The following is an 18,285-nucleotide window of genomic DNA, read 5'->3' on the forward strand; positions in this document are numbered from 1 at the left end:
GACCCAAGAGTCCGGGCCCTGTCAGAGGGTGGGATACGGATGAGGAAGAGCTTTGTCCAGCATTGCAGGTCCTACAAGAAGGGAAATCCCAGGCCCCCTGGGGCCGGAGGGTGGGGTGGGGGGGTGGGACGGGACTCTGAACCCAGATTCAGAGGGGCAGCATCAGGACAGTACCTTGGAGGAAGTGACACCCAGGCCAGGTTCTGATAGCTGAGAGGGAGTTATTCTCCTGGAGGAACCCAAGACATGGGGTGGCCCTGGGTACCACCGGAGGATGTAGTCCATGCCAACATCTGGAGGGGGTCTAGAGACAGCCCCAGGGGTGCGTCACACCTGGTGGAGCAGGTGGAAAAAGCCAAGGGACAGCTCCATGAGAAGGTACAGGGAGGGGGGCAGGACACTCTTAAGTCGCTGAGACAAAGGGTGCGTGGCTGCAGGAAGGACAGATGAGAGGCTTGAGAGGAGGCCAGGCACTTCCTCGAGTGCCTGAAAGCAAATCTGTCTCAAGCCAAAGAAGAGGGGATGAAAGGACCCAATGTTTAGGGGTACGGGATGCACCCAAAGGCTAAGCCGCCTCCCGACACACTGGGAGAGCATGGGAGTCCCAAACCCGGTCTCCAATCAGGGGGTACAGCCTGCACATGGCCCCCACTCTCAGCCTATAGAGAAGACGGAGGTGGGCGGGTCCCAAGTAAGCATTGTCTGGGAGGTCCACTCTGGACAGTCCCCGCTCAAATACCACCTCTCCCCCATCACCCGCAAATATTTACATCCTGTTTATGCTGAGGCCTCCCAGGGCCTCCATTTTCATGAATAAAATATGAGTTTCCAGGCAGAGTGGAGCAGGGAAGAAACCCCCGCCAGCTGGTAGGGACCAGTGGCAGTTTAGCATTTCGGTTGCTGTCGCCTCCCGCGTGATATTTGGAAGAAATTTGAATTGGCCCGTCAAGGTGACCAGGGGCGAGAGATTTGGCTTTTTCTGTAGTATCAGAGGTTTCCTGGAACTAAACTCCACGCAGCGAACATATCCCATACTTTATTCATGATGGGGCTGTTCCCTGAGAAACTCAAGACTTTAGCTCGGTTCTAGTAAAGTCAAAGCATCTCGTAGCCAGAGGTGAAGTTTAGAGATAACCTAGCCCAGCGCCCTCATTTTAAAGATGAGCAAAGAGATTCCGAGGGCAAGGGGCTTGCTCAGGGCCATTCAGCTAATCAGTGATAACCTGTCAGCTGGTCCAGTGTTCTTTCCGCTGCATCACAATTCCTGAAAGTCCAAAATTTTCAAATTAATACTGTGTTTTTCAGAACAGTTTTAGATTTACAGAAAATTAAACAGATAGCACAGAGGGTTCCCCTATACCCTCTTCCACTGCACGCAGGGAAAGAGGGTGTATTCTTATGGTCGTCGTTCTAATTGTTATTAACATCTTGCATTAATGTGGGGCATTAACTACAATTAGTGGACCAACATTGAGAATTCTTTTTTTTTGGCCGCTCCCACACAGAAGTTCTCGAGCCAGTGATTGAACCGGAACCACAGCAGTGACCTGAGCCACAGCCGTGACAATGCTGGATCCTTAACCTGCTGTGCCACCTGGGAGCTCCATACATTATTTTTAACTAAAGCCCATAGTTTACCTTAAGCTTCATGCTTTATGTTCAACTGTTTTGTGGATTTTGACAAAGGCATATGGTCACGCATGGATTCATGATTACAATATCAAAGAGTCATTTCAGCACCTAAAAATCACCTTCGCTTCACCTGCTCATCCTCCTTCCTTCCTGCCCCTCCCAGTCCAGGCAACCACTCGTCTTTTTGCTTTCTGCATGGTTTTCCCTTTTCCAGAATGTCCTAGAGTTGGAACACGGAATGTAGCCTCTTCAGGCAGACTTCTTTCAGTTGGCAATATGCAGTACATATACGTATATTTTTAATATCCACAGAAATTCCTCATGAGTAATGGAGAGCTTATAAGTTGGTTGAATAGTTCACATTCCTTCCTCCTTCCAAAGATGTGGACATTCCTGGACAAACGACACAACCTTCTTCTTTAATTATGAAGATGGATTCAGGTTGGCGCCTGGACTTGCTTCTTTGAGCCTCAGAGATTTTCTCCGTCACTCTTCTGATGCTTCTGATGCCATCTCTGTCTTTTTGGAGCTGTAGCCGCCGGCCCACACCACAGCCACAGCACCTGATCCAAGCCATGTTTTCGACTTACACCATAGCTCACAGCGACGCCGGATCCTTAACCCACTGAGCGAGGACAGGGATCGAACCCTCATCCTCATCCTCACGGACCCTGGGGGGAGTTTGTTACCGCTAAGCCACAGCAGGAAATCCCTGATGGCTTCTCTTTTAAAAAAATGTCGTGAAGTTCCCTTCATGGCTCAGCAGTTAACAAACCCGACGAGGATCCATGAAGTGGCGGGTTCAATCCCTGGCCTTGCTCAGTGGGTTAAGGATCCAGCGTTGCCGTGAGCTGTGGTGTCGGTCGCAGATGCGGCTTGACTCCTGAGTTGCTGTGGCTGTGGTGCAGGCCTGCGGCGGTAGCTCTGATTCCACCCCTAGCCTGGGAACTTCCATGTGCCTCGGGTGCGGCCCTGAAAGGCAAAAAACAATAATTTATTTATAATAAACATAAGATAAAATAAAAATTAAAAAATGTCTGCACCAGCCCCTCTTTCTGCCTCTCCCTCAGTCTTGTTCCCACCTCTCTATAAAACCTCCACTGGGGGTGAGTCAGGAGGGGTTCCATTTCTTTGGACATGGAGTGTTTTTCCTACACCAGGCTCTGCGCTAGAAGCCATTCCCTGAGGCACTTTATTTAATCTCCGCGAGTGTGTAGTGAAGAAACCCTTCGTCTTATTTTCATCCAGGAGAGAACCGAACAAGGCCCTGATCCGGGTCTCCAAAGCCAGACAGCCAGCGGGGGTAGAATGCGAACCCAGCCGCAGGTCCAGACCAGGGCTTTCAACCTGCCCTGTTTCCTTGGGCGGCCCTCCATGTTAATTTAGATCCAAATAAAAAGTCTCCCGAACTTCCCCCCGTTTTCAGAGTGGGGTGCCCGTGCGAGGAACCTGAGGAAATACTTCGTGTGGGAAAGAAAGTTCTGGTATAGAATTGCTGACGGAAAACAAAACAGGAAGTCAAGCATTCCTGGCTTCAGTGGACCATCTGGGAATCTACTAGAATCGGACCTGCTGCACCCTGGGCTCTGAGGAGAGGGCCCCGGGGCTCAAGCCTGCCAACAGCCCGGGTGGGCGCCCTCTGGGCAAGGCAGGGGCTCGGGGGCGCTCGTGCCCATGGGGGGGCAGCGCAGGCGTGGGGAGGTGGGGGGTTGCGCGGCAGACCTCGGGGCTGGGGGGGACGAATGCACCTCGGGGACGTTGCGAGAGCCTGCCTGGCTGGGGCTTGGGGGGGACGTGCGCTCGCCCTGGGCTCCTCCTCCCTCCGCTGTGGTTCCTGGGCCTCGGTTCACATCCCGGCGCCCCCGCCCCGTAGGTCTCTCCCCCCCCCCCCCAACGCCCCGCAGAGGACGCGCAGCCTGCCGGTGCCAGGCGCTGTGGGAAGAGCCCTGGAGAGAAAATGCCGCCTTGTTTTGCTCTGCCAGAGCGGCAGACTGAGGCACAGAGCAGTGGAGATCATCATCCAAGGTCGTGCAGTGGCAGGACCCGAAGTGGGAGGAGGCTGCGGCTCCCTGAGGCTCCACGTCCCCCCACCCCTCCCCCGCCAGCCTCCGTCCAGACACCCTGGACCGCCTGCGTCTGCTTTCCCGGGAAGTACCAGGACCTGGGGCTGAAGTGTCAACTCACTTCCTGCCGGAGGTAAGAAGGGGGAACAGGGATGAGGGCCCCCAAATGACGGTGGCCTCAGTCTGATTGCACAGTAGGAAGGAGCAGGAAGGAATATTCTAGGGAATCAGTTACAGCCTCGCCAGGGGGCTTCCTGGGGAAACAGGATTCATGGATTCTCTCCCAGGTCCAGGCAACTTGGGCTGGGCCCTCCAACAAGCTGGGAGCCCCCCCCCCCGGGGGGGGGGGTGGATAGCCATCCAGTGGGAAGGCTCCAGGCCATGATCAAATGTTAACAGACACCCTGACCCAGGTGGAAGGCAAGTCCAGGTTGGGCTTGGAGGCCAGGTCCCAGGCTGAGCTGACTGCCACCCCAGCACCGCAGGGATCAGCCCTAGGAGCCCTTCTACGTGGAGAGGCTTCCCCTACCACCCTTGTCCTCCTGCTTCCTGGCAACTCCTCAGCTTCAGGAGGCCTGCTGTGGGTTTCTTGCATCTCAAGATCTCCAGAAAAGGGCCCTTAGTTACCAATATTCTGAAATACTTTGCAAAGCAATGAATTCTTCCTCTTCTTCTTTATGGCCACACCTGCAGCAGATGGAAGTTCCCTGGGGGCCAGGGATTGAATCCGAGCTGCAGCTGTGACCTAGACCTACGCTCTAGCTGCGGCGATACCAGATCCTTTAACCCACTGTGCTTCTGCCGTGATCTGAGCCACTGCAGTCAGACACTCTTAACCCACTTTGTCACAGCAGGAACTCCTAGCAAAGAATTATTTTATAAAGTGAATTAATTTTATCTAAGCAAAAAAGCAGCAGAAGAAAAGAGCCATCCTGGGTCCTGGCCTTGACAAGCCCTGGGCTTCCTGGGACAGTGTTTGTGGTGGCTCATGGATTTCTTTTGTCTTTACCTTTCTAGGTTTCATTGCTGTTTTCTTTGTTATAAAGATTCATTTATTTAAACACTGAGCCTTATGTGTTTATTTTGTTAACTGTTGAAAACTGTGTAACAATCTCCATGATAGCTTACCCAAGGCGCTGTCTTTTTTTTTTTGGCCACACCCACAGCATGCAGAAGTTTCCCAGGCCAGGAATAAAACCCACACCACAGCAGTGACTCAAGCCACACCAGTGACAACACTGGATCCTTAATGGCTAGACCACCAGGGAACTCCCAAGAAATTTTAAGGAAAGAATTGGGCGTGGAAGTGGTGGGTGTTAGGGGTTGGGGTCCCTACGTGGCTTCTTTAGAACAGAATCGTGTTGCTAAAAAGTAAATTGAAAATTTCTGATGCAAATGAGGCCCCCCCAAAGACTTAAACCATGGAGAAAAAGATGTAAATTTCACAACATTCATAATTAAAACTTCTGTCCAGGAGTTCCCTGGTGGCACAATGCATTAAGGATCCACCATTGTGCTGTGGCTTGTCTTGTAGCTGTGGCATGGGTTCAGTCTCTGGCCCTAGAACTTCCATATGCCATGGGTATGGCCAAAAATAGAATACAATTAAGTTAATAGGAGTTCCCATCATGGCTCAGTGGTTAACAAACCCAACTAGTATCCACGAGGATGCAGGTTCAATCCCTGGCCTTGCTCAATGGGTTAAGGATCTGGCATTGCCATGAGCTGTAGTGTAGGTCACAGATGCAGCTCAGATCCCAAGTTGCTGTGGCTGTGGTGGAGGCTGGCAGCTGCAGCTCCAATTCAACCCCTAGCCTGGGAACTTCCATATGTCGTGGATGAGACCAAAAATAATAATAATAATAATAATAATAACAAATATAAATAAATAAATAAAGGTCCAGGGAAAGTTTCCTTTCTTAAGTCAGAGGCTCTTGGCCAAAGACCAATTATCAGAACAAAAGATCCCCCTGCTGCTATTAGGACTTAGGAAACTGCAAGATTTCTAGGAGCTCTGGGCCAGGGACCAGCGACAAGACCAAATATATTTTTTTTCTAGTATTTGACACCCACCCATTCACACCCTGATCTAGAGACTCCCCCCTCCCCCCTTACCTAGAGACCCTCCACTTTACTCCCACCTCGAGCTAGAGACGCCCTCACACCTCCCCCTACCCTGGTCTAGAGGCCTGGCTGTGGCTCCGATCCCAGTGTTTCTGTGAGGCTCCAGTGAGGAGACTAGGGGGAGTGTGCTGATCCCAAACCCAGAGCAAAGGGACCAGCTGGCGAACTGTCCCCCGTGCACCCGCCCCTGTGGGCAGCTGGCAGGCACGACAGTGGCCTCAGGCAGAGATCCTTATGGACAAGGAAGCTGGGGAGACCTGGGCTGCCGGCTGGATGTGGGCAGGTGGGCACCCCACAATTTGATAGATGGCCCTTCGGTGGATAATATAGGGGAGCTTTCGGTGGATCAGACCGTCTTGGTGCGTAGCAGCCCCCCTGACTTGCTCCGGGACCTCTGGGCACTTTCAGTTCAGAGCCTTGGCAAGAACGATGGAGTTACAGCGAGAAAGGAGCATGTGGCAGGGGCTGTGGGACACGGGCTCCTCCCTGCACCTGCACCAGCCCCAGCCCGGGGCCTGTGGGGAGGGCTTGGGGGGAGCTTGGCTAGAAGCGGACAAGGGGCAGCAGTGTGTGATCGGGAAACGGGCAAGGAGCTGGTGTCTTGCCCGGGGCCCCACGGAGGGTTTGTGCAGAAGCTGCTTTCAGCTCTCCAGCCTGTGGGAGGAGAGGAACCGGCTTACCCATGACATTCACAGACACCTCCCTTCTGCCAAAAACGAAAAAGGCTTATTTTGGCCCCCCTCCTCCTCTCTTCCCTGCTAAATCTTGATCAGAGCTACCCACTTCGAATCAACATCGCTGCTTCTGCCTCTCCTCGCCCAACCAACAGGAAAAGACAATGCTTTGCAGAAACAGCCCCACTGCCCTAAAAAGCTCCCCAGCACACATCCCCACACCTGAGAAGTAGCCATGGCCCCAAGCACCCTGGCCACGCCTCAGGCTTCGAACCCCGTCTGTCTGTGCCGGTGGAGGTGGAACCTGTCATTCCCATTTTGCACACACAGAGACGGAGGCTGCCCCTCCACCTTCGTCTCAGCCCCAGTTCCCGGGTGCTCTGTGGGCTGAGCTCTTCAATTGCCTCCCAACATCACCTCTGGGCTGTCCTCTCTGCCTGCCACATGCTTATCCTTTAAGACGCATCTGGACTGTCACCTCCTCCAGGAAGTCGCCCTTGGCTCCAGGCATTGAGAATTAGATATGACCCAAAGCACTCTGCCCACAACTCCATTAGAGCTCTTATCAGTTTCTACTGAGATATCCGTGTCTACATCTCTTCAAAGCAATTTTGTAGCCACACGCTAGGCAGAAAAGGGACTAAAGGATTTAAAAACAGTAAAGGGGGTTTTGTTGCTGGGACACCAGCAGTTTGAATATGAGCTCTAACTATTGCATAGTATGCACACATGGACCACATTTGTGGGATGAGGGGATAGTTTATAAATGATGAAGCCGCAGGGGTAAGCTGTAGAGAAAGGAGGCTGCTGTTTTAAGAGGACCTGTAGTTTGATTAACGATGCTTTGTCTAATTGTACTTTATCTTTCCAGCCAAAAAGCAGCAGAGGTTGAACAAATGACCTCCTGACTTCTGGGGGTGGAAGGACAACCAAAGCTCAGGGGACCCTAGAAGGTGGGGATGGGGAGGATGGAAGAGGGCCTGTGTTGGTCTAAGAAGAGCCAGATTGGGCAGTGCAATTCTGTCAGGCAGCCAAGGTGGCTGAGAGCTCGAGGAGCCAGTAGGAACCAGAAAGTCATTGCCCTGTGCCGTGAGGCCCAGAGTGAGCCTCCTTAGAACACTGGTTCTTTTTTTTTTTTTAATTAAAAAAATTATTTATTTACTTATATTTATATTATTATTATTTTTTGGCTACGCCGGCAGCATGCAACAATTCTTGGGCCGGGGTTTGAACACGTGTCACGGCAGTGACCCAAGCTGCTGCAGTGACAATGCCAGAACCTTAACCTGCTAAGCCAAGGACACTGGTCTCAAATGTTCCAGGAACGGCTGCCAACCTTGCTCTCCATTCACCGCAAAGTGAACAAAACAAAAGTTTTCCAGAAAGCTAGATTTGTTTAATTCAAAAGACAGTCCCTTGTTCCAACATGATATTCTTACCTTTTTCTGGTGTCAAAATGTCCATTCGTGTAGGAAATGATAGTGCTAGCAGAGTTGTGTTTTGTTTGGTTTTCTTTTGTTTTTGTTTTTTTTTTTCCAGTCTTTTCATGGTAAAATCACAAACTGATAACCTTGTGTTTTGGGTTTGGGTGGGGGTGACTGGTGATGGATGTGACTTCTCAGAAGGACCCCAAAGATCCGAACCAAAAGAGATGTCCCTGCAGGTGGGGGCTGCAGAGATGGTATAGCCTGGGGGGCGCAGGGACGAGGGGCCAGTGTCCTGGAGAGAAAGACACTGGCAGCCTCCCCGGGCAAGAGGCGCCCAGAAACAGAATAAACATGATTCCGGGATGTGTCACCACCTTGGCCAAATGATGCAACACGCAGACGTGCAAACTTGGGGACGTGGAGAGAGGGATGACGAATAGCAGCTGGGAAGGAAGGCCCTGAGGTTGGAAAGCCAGGGACTGCCGAGGGGCCCTGCAGGTGGCATCTTCTAGAGGCTCCCCTTGGCCAGGTGCTTGTGGCCCAGCAGGGAACCTGGGGGCGGGGGTGGCCACAGGCCTCTTCCCGTGGAGGGAGGTTCCACCCCAGCCCTACGGCAGCAAAGCCCTCAGATGCCTGTCCGCCTAATTCCGTGAGGGTTGTCCTTCCACGGAGGGGGTGGCTCTTTCTCTCCATGGTCCCTCATTTCCAGGGCCCCCCATTGCAGAAGCCCATGCAGGAGAAGCCCAAGGAGAAGCACCCCACCTTATCAGGCCTTGGCTGAGGATTTGTGCCACCCCGATGCCCCCACGGCTATGTGTTCACAGCTGCTGCTTCACCTGAGAGGCAGGAAGTGTAGGGATTAAAACACAGACTCTGGGAGATCCCTGGTGGCCTAGTGGTTAAGGATTCGGTGTGGTCACTGCTGTGGCACAGGTTCAGTCCCTGGCCCGGGAACTTCTGCATGCTACAGGTGTGGCCAAAACATTTTGTTAAAAGTAAAATAAAATAGGGACTCTGACCCTGGGTGGCCCGGATCCCACAGGATCCTGCTTGTGAACTTGGCCAAGTTTCAGATCCTTACCTGCTCTTGGGCACCCCAAGGATTATGTGAATTTACAGAATGTCAGGTGCATAGAATGGGGCCTGGCATATGGTGAATAATCATTGCAGCATATAGGAAGTACTCAATATGTGCTCATGGAACTGGCACTTTGCAAGCAGCCCTGTGGAGGAGGCAGGATGCCTGGGTTCCCTGCCCTGGGTCATAAAGCCGGGAGCAAGCAGAGCTCAGGCTGGAGTTTAAGGTGGCATCTCTAGTCCTGCGCTCACCTTACAGGTGGGAAGGGACCCAGCTCTGAAGCCCGGGGCCTGGCTAACCTCGCACGCACGCACGTGCTGGGTGACCTTGGGCATGTCCCTTAACCTCTCTGTGCCTCGGTTTCCTTTTCTCTAAAATGACATCATAATCCCACCAGCTCTAGGATTATTTGGTGAGGATCGCAGGAGTTGACACCGAGACTGGATCGACAAATGGACAACAGCCCAGTCATATATAAAACAGAACTGATCCACGGTCTGTAGCTTCCAGTCCAGGAAGGCAAATGGCAGACCTCCGCCTGGCCCCGGCTGGCCAGGACTTGATGGAGAACTGCCAGCTTCCCGAGTTTTTGCCTCCGCTTCCAGCTTAGGACCAATCCAAAAAAGCCAGTTGTGCCCCCCTCGCCAATCACAGAGGCGATGCCCCTCCCTCTCTAGTCATCCCGAAGCCAGCCTCCCTGGCCAACAGCCACCCAGCCAGGCAGGCATATTCCCGCCTTTCCCGCTGGTCCTCCCCGAAGCCCTCCCCTCCCAGCCTGTGAGTCCCTGCTGAACGCAAGCGATGTGTCTGACTCCCTTGCTCGAGCAACTGCTGAAATAAACAGCCTTTGGTGGTTCTCCTCCAAGTGCTCTTCATGGATTTCCACAACCCACACAACTACCCTCTAAGGAGTATTCAGCTTTGGAAGCTCCCCGGGGGATGCAGCGGGTTAAGGATTGCTGGTGCGATCACAGCTGCTGCACAGGTTCGACCCCTGGCCCTGGAATTTCCACATGTCTCGGGTGCAGCCAAAAAAAAAAAAAAAAAAAAAAAAGCCTGGGTTCCTCACCCGTCCTTAGGAAAGGGGGAAGCCTGCAAGAAAAAGCCCTGGGGACCCTTCAGATCCCCAAGGTGGGGAGGCACTTCCATCACCCAGAGCAGAGACCCTCCTTCAGCACAAGGACCACTCAGTCACAGGCTCCATCAACCCAGTACCAGCTTGACGGAGGGGGCACGGCTTCCTCTTGAGGAGGGAAGAACTGGGCTCAGAAAAGTCCTTGTGTTTGAAAGGAAGGGTGCAGCCAGAGTGCCCAGAGTGGCACAGGGGGTTAAGAAACTGGTGCTTGTTACCCCAGCGGCCTGGGCTGCTGTGGTGGCATGGGTTCGATCCCTGGCCCAGGAACTTCCACATGCAGGTGCAGCCCCTAAAATTTAAAAAATGTGACAGAAAGGATGTGGCCTTCAGAGTGAAGGCTTCAGCTGATGTCTCCATGGTGATGTCACTTCTAGCCCAAGGCGGTGACAATATCCAAACAATCGTTTTTTGTGTGTGTTTTTAACAGAGACCCAACATCCAATCATTTTAAGAGAAACAGGTGAGGGGGTAAATTACTTTTATTAGTTCTAAAAGTAACACATGCTTGTAGGAAAATGCAGAGAAGCAAAGAGAAAGATCCCGTTGGTTCCCCCCACCCAAAGGCCACCATAGTTACAATCTGCCCCCCTCACCCCCGACCCACAGTTTACAAGGTTGAGATTCTATGATATCCACAATTTTATTACATAAACGAAAGAGTATTTCTCATGTTATTTGTGGCATATTCCTTGTAAACAGCAATTCAGAGGCTATAAAATATTCTATCATGTGAATGATCCTAAAAAAATGAAACAACAAAAAGTATCCTGGAGTTCCCCTTGTGGCTCAGTGGTTAACGAATCCGACTAGGAACCATGACGTTGTGGGTTTGATCCCTGGCCTCGCTTGGTGGGTTGAGGATCCAGCGTTGCCGTGAGCTGTGGTGTAGGTTGCAGACGCGGCTCCGATCCCGAGTTGCTGTGGCTGTGGGGTAGGCCGGCGGCTACAGCTCCGATTGGACCCCTAGCCTGGGAACCTCCATATGCCGCGGGTGCAGCCCTAGAAAAGACAGAAAAAAGGTATCCCAGGGAAGCAGCAACCTGCAGGGCAGCCAGGTTGCCCGACTGCAGGCCCCTAGAGCGCTCTGCCCTGGTCCCCTAGTTCTTCTGAACGTGCTCTTCCCATGAAACCGCCCCCCTCTTGTGGGGCTGCTAGTCACGGCCACTGTCAGCAAGAAAACAGCCAAATCAGTGCTTTCTTCGGAGACAAAAGGGCTGGGTGAGAGATCTGCGGGGAGAGCTCCCCTCCCCCTTCCCCAGGCCTGATGCCCAGGGCATCGTGCCCAGCTCCACCCTCCACATCGTTTGGCTGCAGGAAACAGAAAACCCCAATTCAAGCTTCCCCAAGATAGAAGTGAATAATCATCTCTTATCTCCCACAAGCCTGGCAGCAGCAGGAACGGAACCTCCCAGGTGAGTCGGCCCTTTGCAGCTCCGCCCACCATTCAGGTAGTTCAGGTAAGGAGAAGCTATCACTCTGTGGTGTTCACTGCTGCCCTGAATAACTGGGGGGTGGGGCGGGGCTCAGGGGTGGCAGGAGAGCAGGAGGGGGCACAGGTGATCTCTGGGACTCTGGTGCATCACAGCAGAACCGGGGTACACCCCGGCCTCTCTTTAGACCTCGGTTTCCCCGCCTGTGCAAGGAGGGGTGGGAACTAATCGATGGCTTAGTTTCCAACAAGGAACCTCCTTGGTCCATCCCTGATGGGCTGATGTCGGGAACTTTGGCCCATTTCCTGGTTCCAGAAGCCTCAGGTGTTAAAGAAGAGAGAGATGCCCTGGGGCCCGGGTACCATTTGATCTGGGTCACCTCCTCCGACCCCCAGTTCAAGAAAATCACACTTTCTGCTACACCCCACCTCCCCCTGTCTTTTCTGAGCTCTCTCTCCTGCCCTAGAACCTGGGCGTACCGACCAGGTGAGGCTCCAGGGGTCTGTGAACCACCTGAACCTGTCTGTGGGGGCTGTGTGTGTGTAAGCATATTGCACGCTTCTGGGGGGGTGGGTGCCCATGGATTTCAGAGTTTCAAAGGCATGTGTGCCCCTAAAAGCTTCTGACTTCTGGCCTGTCCTGGCACCTCCCTTTGTTTCCTGTGCCATCTACCCCCGCCCACAGCATCCTAGCCCCCCAAGCTCTAGCATGGGGCCCCGAGGCTTCTAGCTGGTGTCTTAGGGCCTCAATCCGCACCGCCCCCAGCTGCCAGAGAACTTTTTTTTTTTAGAGCCGCAGGTGTGGCATATGGAAGTTCCCAGGCTAGGGGTCACATCGGAGCTGCAGCTGGTGACCTGCGCCACAGCTACAGCCATGTGGGAACCGAGCCACATCTGCGACCTGCACCACAGCTTGCGGCAACACTGGATTCTTAACCCAATGAGCAAAGCCAGGGATCGAATTCGCATCCTCATGGATGCTAGTTGGGTTCATTACCGCTGCGTCACGGTGCAAACTCCCCAGGAGAACTTTCTGATTGAGTTTTACCTGCTTTCTGTCATCAGGCCCCCATGGCCTTCGAAGTCATCTTGGGCTCCCTTCCCACCACACATTAATTCCCAGGCAGGATCTTTGGAGGAGAGTGAGCTGCAAAAGCCCTCTCCTCTCTGTGTTTCCTCGTCCCCATGGCAGGAAGTGCCTGTTAGAAATTATCACTCACAGGAGAAAATTCAAACTCCTAATATGCACTCAAGTCCCTTATCTAAACTTGCCCTTTGAAAAAAATTCACATTCCATGATTGCAGGCACTATCTGATCTTAGCCCTTCACAGAGGTTACTCAACCTTGATAATGACCCTAAGAGCTAGTGTGTCATTAACTCCACTTTTTTTTGTTTGTTTTTTAGGGCCGCACCTGCAGCATATGGAAGTTCCTAGACTAGGGGTCACATCAGAGCTACAGCTGCCAGCCTACACCACAGCCACAGTGACGTGGGATCCGAGGCGTATCTTCAACCTACACCACAGCTCATGGCAACGCTGGATCTTTAACCCACTGAGCAAGGCCAGGGATCGAACCCACATTTTCAGGGACACTAGTCGGGCTTGTTACTGCTGAGCCACAGCAGGAACTCCCTAACTCCATTTTATAGGTGGGGAAACTAAGGCCCAGAGAGGACTGCCCATTAGCTGGTAGGCGACGGAGCTGGATTCTTACCACTGCACTTTGCTTCAGGTCTTATTTCTTAGTAGCAAGACCGTGCATCCCGGAGGCCTGGAACAATTCACTTCCGGTTTCCCGAACACAGCCCTCCCGCTCCTTTCCCATCCCATCGACCCCTCCTCCCGAAGCCCGCCCTCCGCTGGGCTCACTCCTCACCCTCCTCCCGCCTTGGTCTCCAGGTCTGGCTCCCCGCACTCGCGGGGGGGTCTCCTTAGGGCTGGTCCAGTGCGCAGCCTCCGTCATCAATACCATGACCTGTTTGTTGGAGGCACCATCCCCACTTTATCCTTGGGGAAACTGACTTCCAAGAGGTTAGCTCATTTCTCAAAGGTTCTGGATACCAGGGTAGTAGAGGGCTGGTTGGTGGCAATTTAGCAAATTCATCCATTCAACAAGTGTCGACCCTGGGCCAGGCACTGGGCTGGGTGCCTTAAGGGCATAAAAACAACAGTTGGTGTACAGCCCGGGCCTCCCCCACCACACCCACAGGCCCATGCTCACGGGGGATGGAGGTGAAATTGAGATGGGCTTTGAAGGGGAAGGATGATTTGTCAAAAGAGAAAGGGGGGGAACCACCTAGGGGAAAGGAACTGAGGTTAGCTTAGCCAGGGGGAGGGGGAGAACAAAGGCACAGCCGCCAAACACAGCCAGGCACCTTGGGTGCTGGGATTCCGTTACTTCCCATCCCTGGGCTGCCGCATCGTCTCTGCCCCTGAGCTGTCTAGGGCGGGCAGGCGGATGGCTGCGTCAATCTTCCCAAATCGCTGGAGACAGCTTCTGCCCGGGGAGGAGGGTACAGGCTTCAGTCTGGATCCTGGGTACCACTTTTTCCAAACACGTGTCCGGAGCAAATCACCAAGACACTGGTGCCATTCGTCCCCACCCTTTCTGGCCTCCGGACAGCTCAGGAAGACCTGGAGTTCGCACCGCAGCGACGCTGTTCCCTCCTCATCCCTTCCTGTCCAGTTCAAACGTCACCTCCCCTGTGAAGCCTTCCCGGAAACTCCAGGAACCTCTCCTCCCTCTCGGCAGCTTCCAGAGCTTCCGCCTCCCCTGGTCTGAGACACCCCTGTGAGCAGAGCAAGGCTGGAGGATGTGTTTTCGCTAAACACGACTGAAGCCCCAATAGGTGCCCAGCGCTGAGGTGGGGGCTGGCGCGCTTCGGGCGCCGCGCGATTGACCGCCCGCCGCTAGGAGCGGTGGACCAGCCTCGGCGGCGTTTTCCGCCCGCCCGCCCCCTTGCGGCGCCGCGCCGCGGCCCGAGAAACGCGAGGCCGCGCGATCGCTCGCCTGACCCCCGCCGCGCCAGGCCCCGCCCTCCCGCGCCCGCCCCAGCGCCGGCCCCTTTTGTTCCCTCCCGGAGCCGGGCCGCTCGCTCCGCTCCCGCTCAGCTCCGCTCGGCTCTGTCGCGGGGAGCGCAGGCGGCGTCCGGGGCTGCCTGGGTCAGCGCCTCCCGCCTTTCCGCCGCCGCCGCTCGGCCCGCCCCACACGCGGCGCGAGGGGCCCGCCGCGCGAACGCGGAGTCCTCGGCGTCAGGAGGGGCTGCAGCCGGTGGGCAGCGGCGCGCCGGGAGGGGCCGCAGCATCCTCTGCCCCCGCGGCACCCGGGCCGGGAGAGGAGAGGGCCGGGCGCCCGGCCGCCCACTGCTCAGCCTGATGCTCGAGGGGCGAAGGTAGGAGCAGCCGGAGGGACCCCGAGGGAGGGGGCTCGCCGGGCAACAAAGGACCGGAGGATGGGGAGGCGGTGGCAGCCCGGGCCTGGTCCGAAGCGGGGTGGCCGGCCCGGAGGCGTTGTCGGGGCGTGGGAGAGGCCGAAGGGTCGGGGGCGGTGGGTGGGCGTGAGCGGGAGCTGGTCCTAGGGTGCACCCCCAACTTCCCTGTCGCCTGCAGGCGAGGAGGGGGCGTTGCTGGCGTTGGGGAACCCTTCTCTGGCTGCGGGTCCCCTCGGTGAAGGCATCACCCGCACGCTCCGTGCCCCCAGCGGGGGTTCGGCGCAAATGCTGAGGGGCTGCTTTCACCTGGCTCCCCTCTCCCAAGGGCAGCGCCGGGTGGCTGAACGTGCCGTACGGCTCTGGGTTCCCAGGCGTGGGAGAGCCGATCCCAGTGGGCGCGGCCACTCGGTGCCCTTCTCCAGAGGGGTCTGGGGCGACACGAAGCCCCCGCCCCGCCGGTTGGGGTCGCCTGGCCGCCTGACCGATGCCCTTTGCGAAACTTGGTTAAAGTGCCTGGCAGAGGAGCTAAGGCGGGACTGGGATGGGGCGGCTTCCCGCAGGGGTGCCCCCCCCCAAAGCTGGCGCTCGTGGCTGGTGAGGCAGCACATTTTCTGCCCTCCCCACAGGGAGGGGCCGTGGCCGCGCGCGCGGAGGATGCTTCACTTGGCCTCCAGGGCCCGCCCGTTGTTTGGGTCCTTCAGGCGGGGCTTGGGCAGGGCGGATGCCCACTGGGCACTGCCACGCAAGCTCCAGAGCCACCCTGGGAAGGATGGGCAAAAGGGACATTTGGGTTGGGGGGAGTCACACACCCAGCTGCGAATCCTCCAACCTCCGAGATGCCACCTTTCTCTTCCGGATGAAAAATGGGGGTCCGAGGTGAGGGGACCCCTGTAAGATGCCCCAGTGAGGAGTGGGGTGGCGCTGAGGAGGAGGAGGGTGCAGGGAGTACCACGTGGGGCAAGACTCCCCACCAGTTGTAGTGTAAACAATGAGCCCTTCATTCATCCAGCTGCTTTCACCTGGCCCAGCACTGCCAGGGGCTGGCAGGTTACACAGCCCAGCAGCCTCTGATGAGCGCAGTGATGGGGGAGCTGGGAGCAGAGGAGGGGCATCTGGAGGAAGGGGTGGAGCAAGAGACTTGATAGAGCCCCGTGTTAAAAGTTTGCTGCCAGGATGCCAGAGGGGGCTCTAGGGAGTGGAAATAGTCTGGGCAAGGGTTAGGAGGCAGGAGCCCTGGTGGCTGGTGGGTTAGAGGAGCAGCAAAGGACTTGGGTGCCTGGGGCATGGAGTTTAAGGTGGGGAGACTCCATTCAGGGAAGGGATTGTTCTGTCCCTCCTGCTTTCCCAGGTGGGGCCCCTTAGATGCCCGTCTCCACGAGCCCAGGATGCACTGGCACCTGTAGCACCTGGCCTGGGAGGGATGTCGGGATACAGGCTCTGGACAGGTGGAGGGGGATGGGATGGAGAGGAGTTGGTGGAGACCTGGTGGGAACTGCAGCACCCAGGACTGTGTACCTAGAAGCCCTCACGTGCACTCAGCAGGCTGAGAAAGAGGTGACTGGGATTCCGTACCCAGAGCCTGAAATCGCAGGTGGGGAACCCACCCACAGATGCACCAGTCCCTTGTTGAGAGTCTCCTGTCCACTTTGGCAATTAAGAATTTGGATGCTGGAACCTGACAGCCTGGGTCCAAAGCCCAGCCCTGCAGCTTACTGTGTGACCTCAGACAAGTCCCTCTACCTCTCTCTGCCTCAATTTCCCCATCTGTAAATGAGGATGCTTGAGGTGTCTACATTTTAGGGCTGTGGAGAGCATTGGATGGATGGATGCAAAGTACGCGTACTGCTATGCAGCAAAGGCCCAGTGTTTGCTGCTGCTGCTGTACTGGGTGGCTCTCCAGCCTCTGTCCACACAAGTGGCGCGTCCCCTCCCCAGCTGTTTGTAGACTGTCAGGCAGGGCTGCCTGTCAGCCCCGCCCGAGGCTGCTGTTCTCCGCTTCAGTGCAGCTCCTCCCAGGGCTGTTCTCTCAGCTCTGGTCCAGCCTCCCGTGGTGATGGGAAGCCTAAGCCTCAGAGCCCCAGATGTGCCTGCTCTCGGCTCTGGTTCATGAGACGGGAGACAGTTTCCTCTTGGCCTTTCCTCCCTGGCCCTGGCACCCTAAGATCGATCCCGCCATCCTGAGGCTGTCTACCCTACTCTCTTCCATGCCCAGAGGAGAGAAGCTGCATTCTTGACCCTCCTGGTTCCTTATTGTCTTAGTCCGAGCCATTCTAACAAAATCCTGCAGACTGGGTGGCTTATAAACAGCACATGTGTTGCTCACAGTTCTGGAGGCTGGAAGTCTGAGATCAGGGTGCCAGCATGGTTAAGTGAGGGCCCTCTTCTGAGTGGCACTTATTTTGGTACCTTCAATACTGGAAGGGGCAAGGGAGCTGTCTGAGGTCTCTTTTATTTATTTATTTATTTATGTCTTTTTGCCATTTCTTGGGCTGCTCCTGCAGCACATGGAGGTTCCCAGGCTAGGGGTCTAATTGGAGCTGTAGCCACCGGCCCATGCCAGAGCCACAGCAACGTGGGATCTGAGCCGTGTCTGCGACCTACACCACAGCTCACGGCAATGCCGGTTCCTTAACCCACTGAGCAAGGCCAGGGATCGAACCTGCAACCCCATGGTTCCGAGTCGGATTCGTTAACCACTGCGCCATGACGGGAACTCCTGGGGTCTCTTTTATATGGGCACTAATCCCATTCATGAGGGCTGCACCCTCATGACCTAATCACCCCCACTTAAAGGCCGCACCTCTTAATACTGTCAAGCTAGGGGGTGAAGTTTCAACCTATGAGTTTGAGAGGGACATAGTCAGACCACAGCATCTGCCCAGTGGGCCCTGGGGAGAATGTCAGCCTTCAAGGCAATTAAAAAAAAAAAAAAAAAAAACCAAAAAACCAACGGATCTTGAGTGCTTACTCTGCCAGGGACTGTTTTAAGCTCTTTAAATGCATGTATTGGTTTATGGATTTCTTGGTAATCTTGCCTACATTTCACAGATGAGGAAACCAAGACACAGAGAGGTCTCCCTTTTTTGCCCTCCCCGCACTCGGCAGGCACCTGCTGTGTACCTGGGGACCCCCTTCCTTCCTTCCTCCACCCCGCCCACTGACCCGGTTCATTTCCCCCAAGCGTGAGGTTGGCCCCGCCTTCCTCAGACACCTCCGTGCCACTGGCTCAAGGGCAAAGTCCAGACACTGTCCGGCTCTCGGGGCTCACCCCCAGCTGCCTGAGCCCTGC

General features: G+C 55.2%; 1 protein-coding gene and 1 long non-coding RNA gene across 5 annotated transcripts in view; both read left to right on the top strand.

Annotated features, from left to right (window-relative positions):
* Positions 1-3,394: 3,394 nt before the first annotated feature.
* On the top strand, positions 3,395-9,858 carry LOC125126723 (uncharacterized). Its single transcript, XR_007134767.1, has 2 exons — positions 3,395-3,828; positions 9,396-9,858. It is a non-coding gene; the product is annotated as an uncharacterized LOC125126723 (long non-coding RNA).
* A 4,799-nt stretch (positions 9,859-14,657) lies between these two features.
* CLIP2 (CAP-Gly domain containing linker protein 2) overlaps positions 14,658-18,285 on the top strand; it is an 85,314-nt gene continuing 81,686 nt past the window's right edge. The window contains exon 1 of one of the 4 annotated variants that reach the window (XM_047779893.1): positions 14,658-14,957. The gene's annotated coding sequence lies outside the window, so the exon portion shown is untranslated. The remainder of the gene's footprint in view (positions 14,958-18,285) is intronic. The other 3 variants (XR_007134890.1, XM_047779891.1, XM_047779892.1) reach the window with 3 other exon arrangements.

Source organism: Phacochoerus africanus, chromosome 5 (assembly GCF_016906955.1).
Source record: "Phacochoerus africanus isolate WHEZ1 chromosome 5, ROS_Pafr_v1, whole genome shotgun sequence".
Lineage (NCBI taxonomy): Eukaryota > Metazoa > Chordata > Mammalia > Artiodactyla > Suidae > Phacochoerus > Phacochoerus africanus.